Below are 14,260 nucleotides of genomic sequence, written 5' to 3'. Positions count from 1 at the left end.
TTCAATTCAGGGAAGTGCTATTTGGAAGTGTCTAGCAGACTCCCTATGGACATGTGGGGACTTTGAGACTACATTTCCCGTGATCCCTATGGGTTTCTGGTTTCTAGTTTAAGGCGTGGGGACGTCCAGCTTCCCCACGTATGGGGCAATTTAAATTCGGAGGAGGGCCTAGAGAAAGCTTTTTTTCTGGGTTTGCAGAGTGTCTGGCTGGCGTACCAGAGGGACAGGATGGGCTCCAGCGGTAAATTTAAAAGATAAGTGCAGTCATATTTTACCAACATGGCCATGCTTTAATTAAACAAATATTTCTCTTATTATATCAGTCTTTATCATTTTTAATCTTAACAGTATTAACTGTCTCTTTTTCTCTATATTTCTTTTTCATTTTCATAAGTAAATCTAAAATGTTTAATTTAAACCAATCTTTAATTTATTATTTTTAATATTTTTATTTTTTATCATTTATTAATAATATTTGTGTTTTCCCCCTTTTTAAATATGATTTGCATTCCAATTATAGTGAATTAGGGAAACCTGCATTCTTTGTGCCAACCCAAGCTCTGTGAAGTGTATAAATAATATTGTTCAAAGAATGCAGGTTTCCCTATAAAAATTGTTTAAAAATTTCCTAAAGTTTTCTAAATTTTCAAAAATTTCCAAAAATACCATTTATTAAATTTCAAAGTTAGAAAATGATGACACATCCTGTACAAAAATTTGGTTCAGTTTAAGTGGTTATCTTTATTTTTAAAAATATTACAAAAGGCAGAAATTAACATCTATTATGGTAACTGAAAACTAAACTTTAAGACACTAAAATCTTAGTCAAATAATGCCTTCTGTGTTGATTGTCTGACCATGCCTAAAAGGTTATTTGAGTAAACTGGAATTGAGGTAAAAATGTAAAAATTAAAGATATTAAGGAAAAAGAAGTTCAAATGTTTTTAATCTGCTAGCATGAAATGCCATTGAAAACTAACATGCACTAAAATACAATTTATCAATTTGTAAATATGTTTAAAAATGATGTATGCTATGTGTATAAATATAATATGCAAACTATGTACCTCTCCTCTGTTTATGAATGAAACCTTGATTGCAAAATATATACTACAAATGTTAGATCCACACAGTATTGATACAATTTAATCAATTGTGCAGAAATGTTTCCTAAATGATGAAAATAACATCTTAATTTTGCAAGACTTAGAAAATCCCTGTTTATGATATCAAAATTCTGTATATACTGTGTGCCTTGTTACCATCTATCTAGCTCCTGCTTAGAACTATTACACTCTGAAATTTGCAGCTCAAACTTTCCCAGCTAGTCAAAGCCATAAATTTAATTCAGTGCTTACCCAAGAGTGAAAAAGCTTCTTTAAACAACTGTGAGTTCAACCTACTGTTAATCAAAGTGGTATTAGTGAAAATTTAACTCAAAATTATTAAAACAATACAATTGGCTTATATTTCCAAATTAGGTGCTTTTATTTTTTCTTTCTTTTTTAAAATTAGGTCCTTTTAGATACAGACTGGACCATGAGAAAATCATTTGCCAAGAGCTAATCATCCACGCCACCCCAGTTCAGCAGGAAGCAGTTTTCCCAAAACTCATGGCCCTTTCTCTAAAAAGTTCAACCAAACAATCCATCATAATTTACCCATTAGAATACACACTTAAGCTTCCGCTCTGGGCAGCGGTGGCGGCGGTGGTCTTTTTCCCTTCCCCCATTCCCCTCAAGTCGGGCTGAAGCGGTGCAGTGCCCTGAGCCTGGGCCCGCTCCGCCATGCCCCCCAAGAAACAGGCTCCGGCTGGGGGCAACAAGAAGGTGGAACAGAAAAAGGAGAAAATCATTGAGGACAAAACTTTTGGTTTGAAGAATAAGAAAGGGGCAAAGCAACAGAAGTCCATCAAGGCTGTGACTCATCAAGTTAAATTTGGTCAACAGAATCCACGACAGGCTGCACAAATTGAAGGTGATAAGAAATTAAAGAAAGATGACAAGAAGAAAGAACTTCAGGAGTTAAATGAACTATTCAAACCTGTAGTTGCTGCTCAGAAAATAAGTAAATGTGCAGATCCCAAATCTGTAGTAGGTGCATTCTTTAAGCAAGGGCAGTGTACTAAAGGAGATAAATGTAAGTTCTCCCATGATTTGTCTCTGGAAAGAAAATGTGGAAAAACTAAGTGTTTATATAGATGCACGAGATGAAGAACTTGAAAAGGATACCATGGATAATTGGGATGAGAAAAAGCTGGAAGAAGTAGTGAACAAGAAGCATGGAGAGGCGGAAAAGAAAAAAACAAAAACTCAAATAGTATGCAAACACTTTCTTGATGCTATTGAAAACAACAAATATGGCTGGTTTGGGGTTTGCCCCAGAGGTGGTGATAATTGTATGTACTGTCATGCTCTTCCTCTTGGTTTTGTATTAAAAAAAGATAAGAAGAAAGAAGAAAAAGAAGATGAAATTTCATTAGAAGATCTAATAGAAAGAGAGCGTTCTGCTTTAGGACCAAATGTTACCAAAATCACTTTAGAGTCTTTTCTTGCATGGAAGAAAAGATTGATAAACTTGAGCAAGATATGGAAAGAAGAAAAGCAGACTTTAAGGCAGGAAAAGCACTAGTGATCAGTGGCCGAGAAGTTTTTGAATTTCTCCTGAACTGGTTGATGATGATGATGAAGAAGCAAATGATACTGGATATACTCAAGGAACTGGTGGTGATGAGGTTGAAGATCTAATAAGAGTAAATAATATAGACTTGAGCCAATATATCCCAAAGGATGTGGATGAGACTGGTATTACTGTGGCTAGTCTTGAAAGATTCAGTACATATACGTCAGTAGAGAAGGATGATAATAAATTGAGTGAAGCTTCAGGAGGTGGGGCAGAAAATGGAGAACAAAGTGATTTGGAAGAAAATAATGAAGAACGGGAAAATGGAGTGATTGGTGCTGTTCCTGTTGATGAAAACCTTTTTACTGGAGAGGATTTGGATGAACTTGAAGAAGAATTAAACACACTTGATTTAGAGGAATGACAGCAAGCAAGTCAGATGAAAAAATTGTCAGCTCAGCATAAATTGAAATTGACTACATTAACTTTTTTTCTCCTGTCTAGAATTCTTAAACAAGATGTTTATGGTTTCTCACACTGATTTGAGGAGGGTACCCCCTCCTCAAATCCCTCTTCCCCCCCAAAAAAAGGAATATTCGCCCTTATCACCTCTATTCTGACCTTGACTATACCTCTATAGTAAGTTCAGAGTAGGTCATAAGTAATCTGAAATATAATGGTCATTACAGAAAAGATTTTGTAAATAATTGAAGTAGGAAGTATAAATGCTTTTTTCTAACTTGTGAGTTTTATTGGGTATGTGTTATTACCAAATACAACATACATATTGAAAACTATCCCTCATTTAAGCTGCATCTTTTTAATGAGTGGTTTGATTTACTTTGTATTTATATATTAAAAAAAAGACTGCCTAAAATAAGAGCACTGTACTTCATAAATAGACAACTTATGCAGATTCAGTGTTACATTTCTTTGGATAATTAATCAGATGGACATTAAAGATGCAAGTTCTTTAAACTGACAGCATCATCTGGAATGCCCTCTGTAAGCCGGTTGAAATTTTCCCTCTGCCTTTTTGCCAACAAAGTTGTAAATAAAGACCATCAAACGTTAAAAAAAAAAAAAAAGAATACACACTTAAAAAACAAAAAAGGGATTTACCAACATTATAATCCAAAGGAACAAAAACTATATAACTATATATAATTGAGGCTTTACTTTTGGGTCAAGTTTTTGCACTTATTTACACAGGAAATGAACACCTACAGCAGAGAATCTTTCTGGAACAGCTGAGTATGAAAAACCCAGATGACCACTACGAAGACCTGAGTCACCAAAGCCCATGTCTTGGAAACAAGCCAAAAGAACAGCTCATGTTAATATTAAGCTCAGCCCAACAATTACTATTGTTGTGGCTCAGCTACCTTGAAAAATGTTAACTTATAATGATGTACAGCCTTGTATTCTGATCTTAGGCATAATTATTTCTGTATCAAATGTTAAGTTTTCAAAATGTATTCTCCCTTCTATTATCTTTATAATTGATCACATTTGTTTCATATGTTATGATCCCAAACCTTGGTACTTAGACAAAAGTTAACTTCACACTTATTCCACCAGAAGATGGCATAGCATAGTCAACCCTTATACTTAATTTACACTCCAAAAGGACCTATCATAATTGATTAGGAAAATAGATACAGTTGAACAGAATAATTTTTAGTAGCATTAGTACTTAGAAATAAAATAGATTTTAATTATGGTAAAGGAGAAGTTAATATTTGCTTGCCATATAGAACAAAGAATTGGACACTAATAGAATTGGGCTAATAAGAGTAGCTCTCTCAACTGTGATAGATGATGCTTGTCATAAAGGCAAAAGGACCTTGAATCTCTACGAAAGCCACAGCAAGCCTAACAATCCAACTAAGGTTACGCAAAAAGCTCATAGGAAAAGCCTTGTTGGGGAGGTAGTCTTAGTAACCCTAGGATTGGACCACCTGATTTGAGGCCAAAAATTCCCTGGTAAAAGTCATCTCAGCTCCTATGCTAAAGCCATGGAGAACTGCCTATGACAAATCACTATGGTCAGCATGAACAGCATACTCTTGAAACACACTCTGAAAAAAGCTCTAGTAAAAAAATGAAATTTCAAAAGCTCCATTTCCAAGCAAGTAGAATTGGAATTTAGTTTTCTAGTCTTACACAATCCATACAAATCATACACTCACCTTGCTTTCATTTGTTAAATTTATATAAAAAAGCAGCAGATGTAGTCCTCCAGTAGTGAGAGTGGACCCCAGTAAAATCAAAGCCATAGTCTAGCTAAAGCCAAGCATGTAGCTCACTCCTCACATGAGGCCCCCCAAACCCCTCCTTTCCACCCCTCCCTGCTGTACTTTGTAGGAACTGCATGTTCTTCCAGGATATTACTGATGCAGGAATTCTGTGAGAAGCTGGGTCACCCATTGATATATTCAATTATCACCTATAGAAAACTCTGTTTAGAATTTAAATTCATTGTTTCCATTCCTGTTAATCATTGTCTTCCATTGTGAGTGATCTAATCCCTCTGTTTGATTCAACCTCCTATAAGTGTCATCACCCTCTTCAATAAATGAGCCACTGGAACTTGTTTTCCATTAGCCCTCTTGAGTCCATCTGCATTCTTAACCCTTGGGGCCCCCAACCAGGTGGTCCCCAGTGGTCCTGATACCTCAGAATTTTCCCGGATCACTATTTTACTGAGAGTAGCTGCCTTTCACGTTGATCATTCCACAATATCGCTTTTACTATGTACAATATTCTCCTGGTTCTAATTGTTTCACTCTGCATCAGTTCATGTAGGTCTTTCTAGATCTTACTGAAATCATCCTATTCATCATTTCTTTAAAATTTTTAAAAAAGTTTTATTGGTGTTTGGTTTTTATATTATAAACATTTATGAATTATTCCTACCTTTTTATATCAAACTACAAATAGCTTCTGGCTATTCCAGTCTTTTTTTTTTTTTTTTAAACCCTTGTACTTCGGTGTATTGTCTCATAGGTGGAAGAGTGGTAAGGGTGGGTAATGGGGGTCAAGTGACTTGCCCAGGGTCACACAGCTGGGAAGTGGCTGAGGCCGGGTTTGAACCTAGGACCTCCTGTCTCCAGGCCTGACTCTCACTCCACTGAGCTACCCAGCTGCCCCCGCTATTCTAGTCTTAAGCAGCCTAGTGTACTAAACATGCTCAGAAGATAATCATCACTAGTCACCTTTCCTAGATTCTTTTCTAGCATAGTGATAATAAATTCCCTCCAAAAAATCAAATGGATCTAGCTTCCATTCCCTAATCTTTTTTCCATTTCAATGTTATCCCCAAAAGACTGCTTACTTGTATATAAGTTATCATTTATTTACTAAAATGAAATTTAAAAGTCAAAATACAATATTAAAACACTGAAGCTTAAGTAAGCCATAGATCTTTGTGGCAGAGTCTGAATTTTCCAACTTTCTCCTACTTCTGTGCTCTATCTTTACTGTCACCATTGAGATAAATGTCCCCCCAAAATTGTCTTAGTATGAAATCACCCCCTACACTCTCAAAATTAGAAAATAAAGGGCAAAATCTTTTGGCTCATCACTATTGGCTCCTTTCTAGGTTGCCATCTTACCCAAGCTAATCTGTTTTTTGCTACCTTATCTTGAGGGTCATTGAAGGGTGCTATTTCTGCCTTTTCTTTCTTGTTGGATTTTTGTATTTGGGCCATCTCTCACAAAGCATAGCAACTCTCTTTTTAAAAGATCACATAGGGGCAGTTGGGTAGCTCAGTGGATTGAGAGTCAAGCCTAGAGATAGGAGGTCCTAGGTTCAAATCTGGCCTCAGACACTCCCCAGCTGTGTGACCCTGGGCAAGTCACTTGACCCCCATTGCCTAACCCTTACCACTCTTCCACCTAGGAGCCAATACACAGAAGTTAAGGGTTTAAAAAAAATTAAATAAAAGATCACAAGTAAAATTGCTCGTCAGCTCTGGGAGGGGAGAAGGAGGAGGAGAGGGAAAGAACATGAATCATGTAACCATTGAAAAATATTCCAAATTAATTAATTAAATAAATAAACAGAACAACAATAATAGTGGGAAAAGCACTCTACATGACATCAGAAATCTGCTTAAATCTTTTTTTTTTACCTTATACACTGTGTATAAATCCTTTAGCCTCTTTGAATTTTAATTTCCCATCTACCAAATAAAGATGACAATATTTGCAGGACCAAATTAAAAAAAATCTCACTTATAATGAGTAATATTAGAACAATCTCAAATAAATTCATTTCATGTTAAAGACATAAGAGTTTTCCAAGACCTGAATTTTCCCTTCTTTTTGGAATCCAAAAAAATTAGGAATTTGAGGGGATGGGAAAACCAAGTTTCTTCTGTTAAAAAGGTTCTATCTTTTTTTATTAACATATGAAAGCCCATATATGAATATTGCAAAATGGGATAGATGTTGTCACATACCAAAAGAAAAGACTTGATCTCACATTTGATCCACCAGATCAATATCTTTTAATTTATTTTTATTTTACTGATTAATTATGAAAAATTTTCCATAGTTACATGATTCATATTCTTTCCCTCCCCTCCTTTGGACCCCCCTTCCATAGCTAATGTGCAATTCTACTGGGTTTTACATGTGTCATTGATCAAGACCTATTTCCACATTATTGATATTTGCACTAGGGTGATCATTTAGAGTCTGCATCCCCAATCATATCCCCATTGACCTATGTGGTCAAGTAGTTGTTTTTCTTCTGTGTTTCTACTCCCACAGTTCTTTCTCTGGATGTGGATAGCATTCTTCATAAGTCCCTCAGAAATATTTTGGATCATTGCATTGCTGATAGTGGAGAAATCCATTGCAATCGATTGTGCCACAGTTTAATCCATCTCTGTGTATATAGTTCTCCTGGTTCTGCTCCTTTTGCTCTACATCAATTCCTGGAGGTTGTTCCAGTTCACATGGAATTCCTCTAGTTCAGTATTTTTTTTTTAAACCCTTAACTTCTGTGTATTGGTTCAAAGGCAGAAGAACAGTAAGCACTAGGTAATGGGGGTCAAGTGACTTGCCCAGGGTCACACAGCTGGGAAGTGTCTGAGGCCGAATTTGAACCTAGGACCTCCAGTCTCTAGGCCTGACTCTCAATCCACTGACCTACCCAGCTGCCCCCTAGTTCAGTATTTCTTTAACACGATAGTATTTTTTTTTTAACATTTATTTTTATTTTTTTGAAAAGTTAACATGGTTACATAATTCATGCTCTTACTTTCCCCTTCACCCCCTGACTTCCCCCTCCCTCCCCATGGCTGATGTGTATTTCCACTGGTTTTAACATGTGTCATTGATCAAGACCTATTTCCAAATTGTTGATAGTTGCATTGGTGTGGTAGTTTCGAGTCTATATCCCCAATCATGTCCACCTCAACCCATGTGTTCAAGCAGTTGTTTTTTCTTCTGTTTCCACTCCTGTAGTTCTTCCTCTGAATGTGGGTAGCATTCTTTTCCATAAATTCCTCAGAATTGTCCCGGGTCATTGCATTGCTGCTAGTACAGAAGTCCATTACATTCTATTTTACCACAGTGTATTGGTCTCTGTGTACAATGTTCTTCTGGCTCTGCTCCTTTCACTCTGCATCAATTCCTGGAGGTCTTTCCAGTTCACATGGAATTCCTCCAGTTTATTATTCCTTTGAGCACAATAGTATTCCATCACTAGCATATACCACAATTTGTTCAGCCATTCCCCAATAGATCAATATCTTTTGAAGGTGAAAGTGCCTTTATATTGTCTACTCAGAAATATAGAAACTCCTAGATAAACTCCTCCAAATCAGCAGATGGCGTAAGTGGAGGCAGAATATGAAGGAGAAGGGGAAAGGGGGACTACTTTTTTCAACATGTTGCTTAAGAACCAAAATACTGAACAATGGAGACAGAATATTTTTTAAAATATATTTTTATTTTGTTTTTATATTACTTCTATTTCTCAATGTGTACAGGTATCCCTTATAACAAAATGAAAAAGAGGGGGCAAGAAAACAGAAATCAAAATAGTCTGGCATTATAGATAACATTCCACGTCTCTTCAAAAAAGGGTAGAAGAAGATAACTTCTTTTATCTTCTGTAGGTCAGATTTGGTCATCATCATCTTGGAAGTGCATTCAGATTCCATGATTTTGTTGCTGCTACTTTATTTCAATTACTGTGGCCACTGTTAATAATTTCCTACTTCTGCTTTTTTCTAAATCAATGTTCCCTAGCTTCTCCGGATTCATCATTTCTTACAAAGCAATAATACTCCATTGCAATAATGAACCACAACTTGAGTCATTCCTCGAATGATGGGCATCTCAATTTCTTGTTCTTTGTTACTACAAACACTGCTGCTCTTTATTTTTTATCATGACATCGTTTATCGTTATTATCTATTAAATTTTTATCCTTTTCACCATCAGCTACTTAAGAAGAGTAAGGGCTATACTTTGTCATTCTTTCTATCTCCAGAAAGACAGAATCTTTTCATGTGTTATGTCCACCCCTGAAGCAATGAAGTGGAAGCAATGAACCTGGTATTAATTGTTTCATCTAAAAAGTACAGAAACCATAATATTAGCCTTAATGGTTTACATCTGATACTTTTTCTTTTAAAAAATATCTTGCTGAGGGGGCAGCTGGGTAGCTCAGTGGAGTGAGAGTCAGGCCTAGAGACAGGAGGTCCTAGGTTCAAACCCGGCCTCAGCCACTTCCCAGCTGTGTGACCCTGGGCAAGTCACTTGACCCCCATTGCCCACCCTTACCAATCTTCCACCTATGAGACAATACACCGAAGTACAAGGGTTTAAAAAAATATCTTGCTGATGCCTACATTTATTTATTTATTTGCTCATCCATCCATTTATTTATTTATTTTTGCCATTCAGTTTTTTTTTAATTTATTTTTTTCTGGTTAGCAGCAGGTTTTATTTTATTTTTTAATTGTAATTTTGAATATTTTCCCGTAGTTACATGTTTCATGTTCTTTCCCTCTCCTCCAAAACCTCCTAACCCCCCTTAGCCAATGCACAATTCCACTGGGTTTTACATGTATCATTGATCAAGACCTAATTTCATATTATCGATAGTTGGACTAGAGTTATTGTTTAGACATCCCCTATAATATCCCCATCAGCCCATGTGTTCAAGTGATGCCTATATTTAAACAAATATATTTTTATTGATTTCTTATCGTTATCTTTTGTTTTTTTCAAATCTCCTTTTTGAGACTCGGTTCAAATATGTCAGGGCTTGCTCTGAATACTTGGACAGTGTTCCTGTTGTGTAGATAGAATCCACTTTCCAGACCCGTCATCCCCAAGCTCCTCCTACCCTGCATTGCATTTTGCATGCAAACATTGCGGGAGGCGGAGAGTTCTCTGGATTGGCAGCTTCTGTGGAAGAGGGGTTGAGCAGGAGCTTCGGTCCCTTCTGTGTGCTCAGGGGGCTTTTGCAGACTTAAGTGGTTTGGCAGGCTTCCTGATTCAGCTTAGGGTATTTTAGTTAGGTGATATTTTCTTTCTCCTTCCTACATTTACCTCTTTTTACTTTATCTCCATTTTGATTAAAACTTATTTGTTGAGAGCTACTAACACACTCCTTACTTGAGAGTTAATTTTATAGACTGCAACCACAATCTTTTTTTAAAATTAGTATTACATTTAATATTTTACTTTCATTATTACACTATTGGGAGCAGCAATAAGTTATGTGGCTGGAGTGTGCTGGTGCCACCAGGTGGCACTCTAAAGCCAAGTTGCACCAACTTAATTGAGCTTTGTATACCAAGCTTTTAATCTACACATTCACTCACTTTGTGCCAATGTAGGCAGCCTTCAAATCACCATTAATTAAATTGTGAGCTCGAGGCAAGAACTGTCTTTTGCCTTTATTATCCTTAGTGCTTAGCCCAGTGCTTGACACATTGTAAATGCATAATAAATAGATATATTAAAAAAAAACAAAAACCTTTTCTTCCCTCTTAGAATCAATACTATGTAATGGTTTCAAGGCAGAAGAGTGGTAAGGGCTAGGCAATGGGGGTTAAGTGACTTGTCCAGGGTCACACAGCTTGGAAGTATCTGAGGTCAGATTTGAACCTAGGACCTCCCATCTCTAAACTTGGCTCTCAATCCATTGAGCCATCCAGCTGCCCCTTAATAAATATTTTTTGATTGAATGTATACCCCACCAGGGGCAGTGATGTAGGACAGAAGACTTGTGTAATGAGAGTGAGCCCCACAGGTGTACAGAACTGCCCCTGCATGGCTTGAATGGAGGCAGAATAGACATCTCTGATCTCTGGCCCCTTTTCCCAGGGACTCTTTTGCAAAGGAGACTTTAATTCCTGCCAAGAGGGGAAGCAGGAGGTTGGGGCTAGAAGCTACCACTTTGGTCACCTCAAAGAGAGGGGGTACTGAGTTAGACGTGTTAACTTGGAAAAAACACAGAACTATTAAATGATAGTCAGAAAAACTCAACTCTTTAATCAGGATGAGGATAGGTCCCATATTTGGTTGCCACACAGAGCCCACCGCCGAGATCTACACAGGACCTACACCCTGGGGACTCTGGGGATGTATCCCTGGGAGAAGACACAATGCTAGATGCCAGCTCCAAAGAGGGACAGAACCTGGGCGTCTTTTATACCCTCCGGAGAACTTGGTACAGCAAGGCTGCATAGACAAACTGCAAGCAAGCTGCAAAGAGGTCTGCCTCAGGGGTATCAGGGAGCTGTCAACTATAATAATTACAAAGGAAAGGGTCAGACTTAGAGATGGGCTTCCTGAGAGGACTTTAACCCAATGGGAGAAGCTTCTAAAATAAATAAAGGCACTCAACATTTCAACAATATCCCCAGATACCACCCACACTAGGGTCCCTAAACAGTTTAAGGTCTATAGTTCAACCTAAAGGGGTGCCTGGTATTGGAGTTTCTCAAAGGGCAGGCGTAAAATTGAGGCATCCAAATTTCATGTCAACAAACGTATCTATCTATTCCCTTAAATATTGTTCATCTGGGGAAATGATTGGGTTTGAACTAACTTCTGGTCACTGTCAATTCTAGGGGGAAAGGGAACCCCAAACTCTATAACCAAGACTTGACTCCTTTCCTATCAAAGGCCAGGTCCAAAATGAACACACATAGTGAATAGCAAAGACATCTATTTATCCAGATGGCAGCAAAATAGACATAGGAGAATATATATCAGACAATATACAGAGTGAAGGAGAGAGAATCCTGGATCTTTCCCAGAAGGAAACTCCCTGCAGACTCTAGTTTGGCAGTCTGGAAATAGGGACCTAATGGAGATGTCTTCTCAGAGTCTTTTCCTTCTGCAACCTGAAATAGGGCTGCATCTTTTCTCCTGGAATTAAAAGCCAGAAATGTCCAAAGTGACTCAGCTGGAAGCTTGGTGAGTTTCAAAGAGAACTGGCTTTGAAGAGTTCTGAAGCAAACTGGCTGAGAACTGAAGGTTCCTTACCTCTCACCAACTCCACTGGCCCTTCCTCTCCACCAATTAGGAGAGAGTCCATACTAATGATTTTGGGACATGGTTTATAAAAAAGTCTCATCTATTATAATAGGATGACCTCTGACAGCATGTCTTAAGATTTGGAAATTGCAGGGGGTGAAGGAAGAGAAAAAGCAATTATTTGTGCCAGGTATAATGCTTGGTACTCTTATAAATTTTATCTTATTTGATTTTCACAACAATTCTGTGAGAATAGGTGCTATTTTTAACCCCATTTTACAGACCTAGTGTTCTATCCACTGAACCAACAACTCCTTAGAGAGAGGGAGATATATTTGTTGTGCACATGGAGCTACCACAGCAAATGTTAACATCTCAAATAGAGAATGATGTTCACCTTTAAAGAATGAACTTGCTATTTAATTCCTACTAGTTATAAACTTTTATATAACTAAAAAAGTGAATCGTATCCATTTGATTTACAGAATACGAGTAGTGGTGATGATTGCAATATTAATAGTGATAGCTTACATTTCTTTTGTGCTTTCGTACTTTTCACAAGGACCATTTGAGGTAGATTGTACAACTATGCTTTTCCTGACTTTGCAGGTGAGGAATTTGAAGCTGAAAGGGTCCTTGCCCATTGTCAAAGATTGAAAAAGTATGAAATCTGGGACTTGAAATCAGATCTTTTGACCAAATTCTAAATTTAGAACACTGGCCATCATAGACTAAAACATCTTTGACTCCTAAATATAGAAATAATTTCATAGAAGGTTGAACATAATTTATATCTGAGATCTGAGGCAGAAGTTAGGCTATCAAAATTCATAGACCTCCATAAAGGGAAAGATATTTCAATCATGGCTCATGTGGAGTTCTAAAGACCAAGCTCTATCTAGGAGTTTTGGCACCTGGGGCAAATTCAGTTATACCATAACTCCTGTATATGGACTGGAAGAACAGATAATCACAAAAGTTAAGAAGATTGAGGAATTGTAAGGATAGGATGATGCTCAAATGGAGGAGGGATTTAATGTTGAAGTGAAGATAGTGAGCCAAGTACTAAACTTGTTGGAGATTAAGGAGAATGACCAAATGGTCCATTATGGCAGCATCAAGGATCTGAATAGGACAGAGGAAGATAGGTGGTAGATGATTCATTTTATTCTACTCTGCATCAATTCATACAAATCTTCTCCAGTGACTTGGAATTCTTTTCTTTTCTTTTATACCTTTACATTCCATATTAGAATACATATTGTGTATTGATTCCAAGGTAGAAGAGCGATAAGGGCTAGGCTCTGGAGGTTCAGTTTTTTTGCCTGGGGTCACATAGCTAGGAAGTGTCTGAGTTCAGATTCTAATCAAGGACCTTTTGCCTCTAGATCTGGTTCTCAATCCACTGAGACTCTATGTCTATACTTTTTAGGATTTTTAGCATAAATGAGGGTCTTTTATGGCAAAGGCTTTTTCTGCATTTAGTGAGATAAACATGTGGTTCAGAATGTTTTTGTTTTAATATGATTAGTTATGTTGTTTGCCTAATTTTGAACCATCCTAGCACTCCTGGTATGAATGTAATTTGGTCATAATGAGTAATTTCTTGGATGAAGTGCTGTAGTCTACTTGATAGGATTTTATTAAACATTTTTGAATCAATACTATTAGTAATATTGGTCTCTAGTTCTTCTTTGCTTCAGTTCTCCCTAATTTAGGTTTTAGGATTATATTTGTCTTACATTTTATTAGAGTGTTTTATTCTTCAATTTTTGGGAATAATTTGTGCTTTATTGACATGAATTCTTCTTTAAAATTTTGATTGAATTTTCCTACAAATTCTTCAGAACTATTTTTTCCCTTTGGTAGTTCTTTTCTGAGATTGAATTACTTAAGATCTCATTTTGTCTTCTTTTGGTTTGAGTACTTTTTCTGTTCTTAATTTTGTCAGCATAAAATAAGAAGGGAAACATAACCAGAAGAAAATCCAGCAAATTTTTATGGAAAAAAATTGAATCTCATATCCAAGATACATAAGGAACTGATTCAAATTTACAAAAAGCCAATCCTCTATAGCATAGCATTCTGATAATTCTTTTTTATTTTTTCTAGTTTTGTTGTG

At 36.8% G+C, this 14,260-nt stretch overlaps 1 pseudogene; it reads left to right on the top strand.

The window, feature by feature from the left end:
- Nucleotides 1-1,512: 1,512 nt before the first annotated feature.
- Nucleotides 1,513-3,168, top strand: LOC123245406 (annotated as a pseudogene).
- The last annotated feature ends 11,092 nt before the right edge of the window (nucleotides 3,169-14,260 follow it).

The sequence above is a fragment of the Gracilinanus agilis genome, chromosome 4 (assembly GCF_016433145.1).
Source record: "Gracilinanus agilis isolate LMUSP501 chromosome 4, AgileGrace, whole genome shotgun sequence".
NCBI classification, from domain to species: Eukaryota; Metazoa; Chordata; class Mammalia; order Didelphimorphia; family Didelphidae; genus Gracilinanus; species Gracilinanus agilis.
Note: the sequence above shows the minus strand (reverse complement) of the source record. Positions and strands in the feature narration are given on the sequence as shown.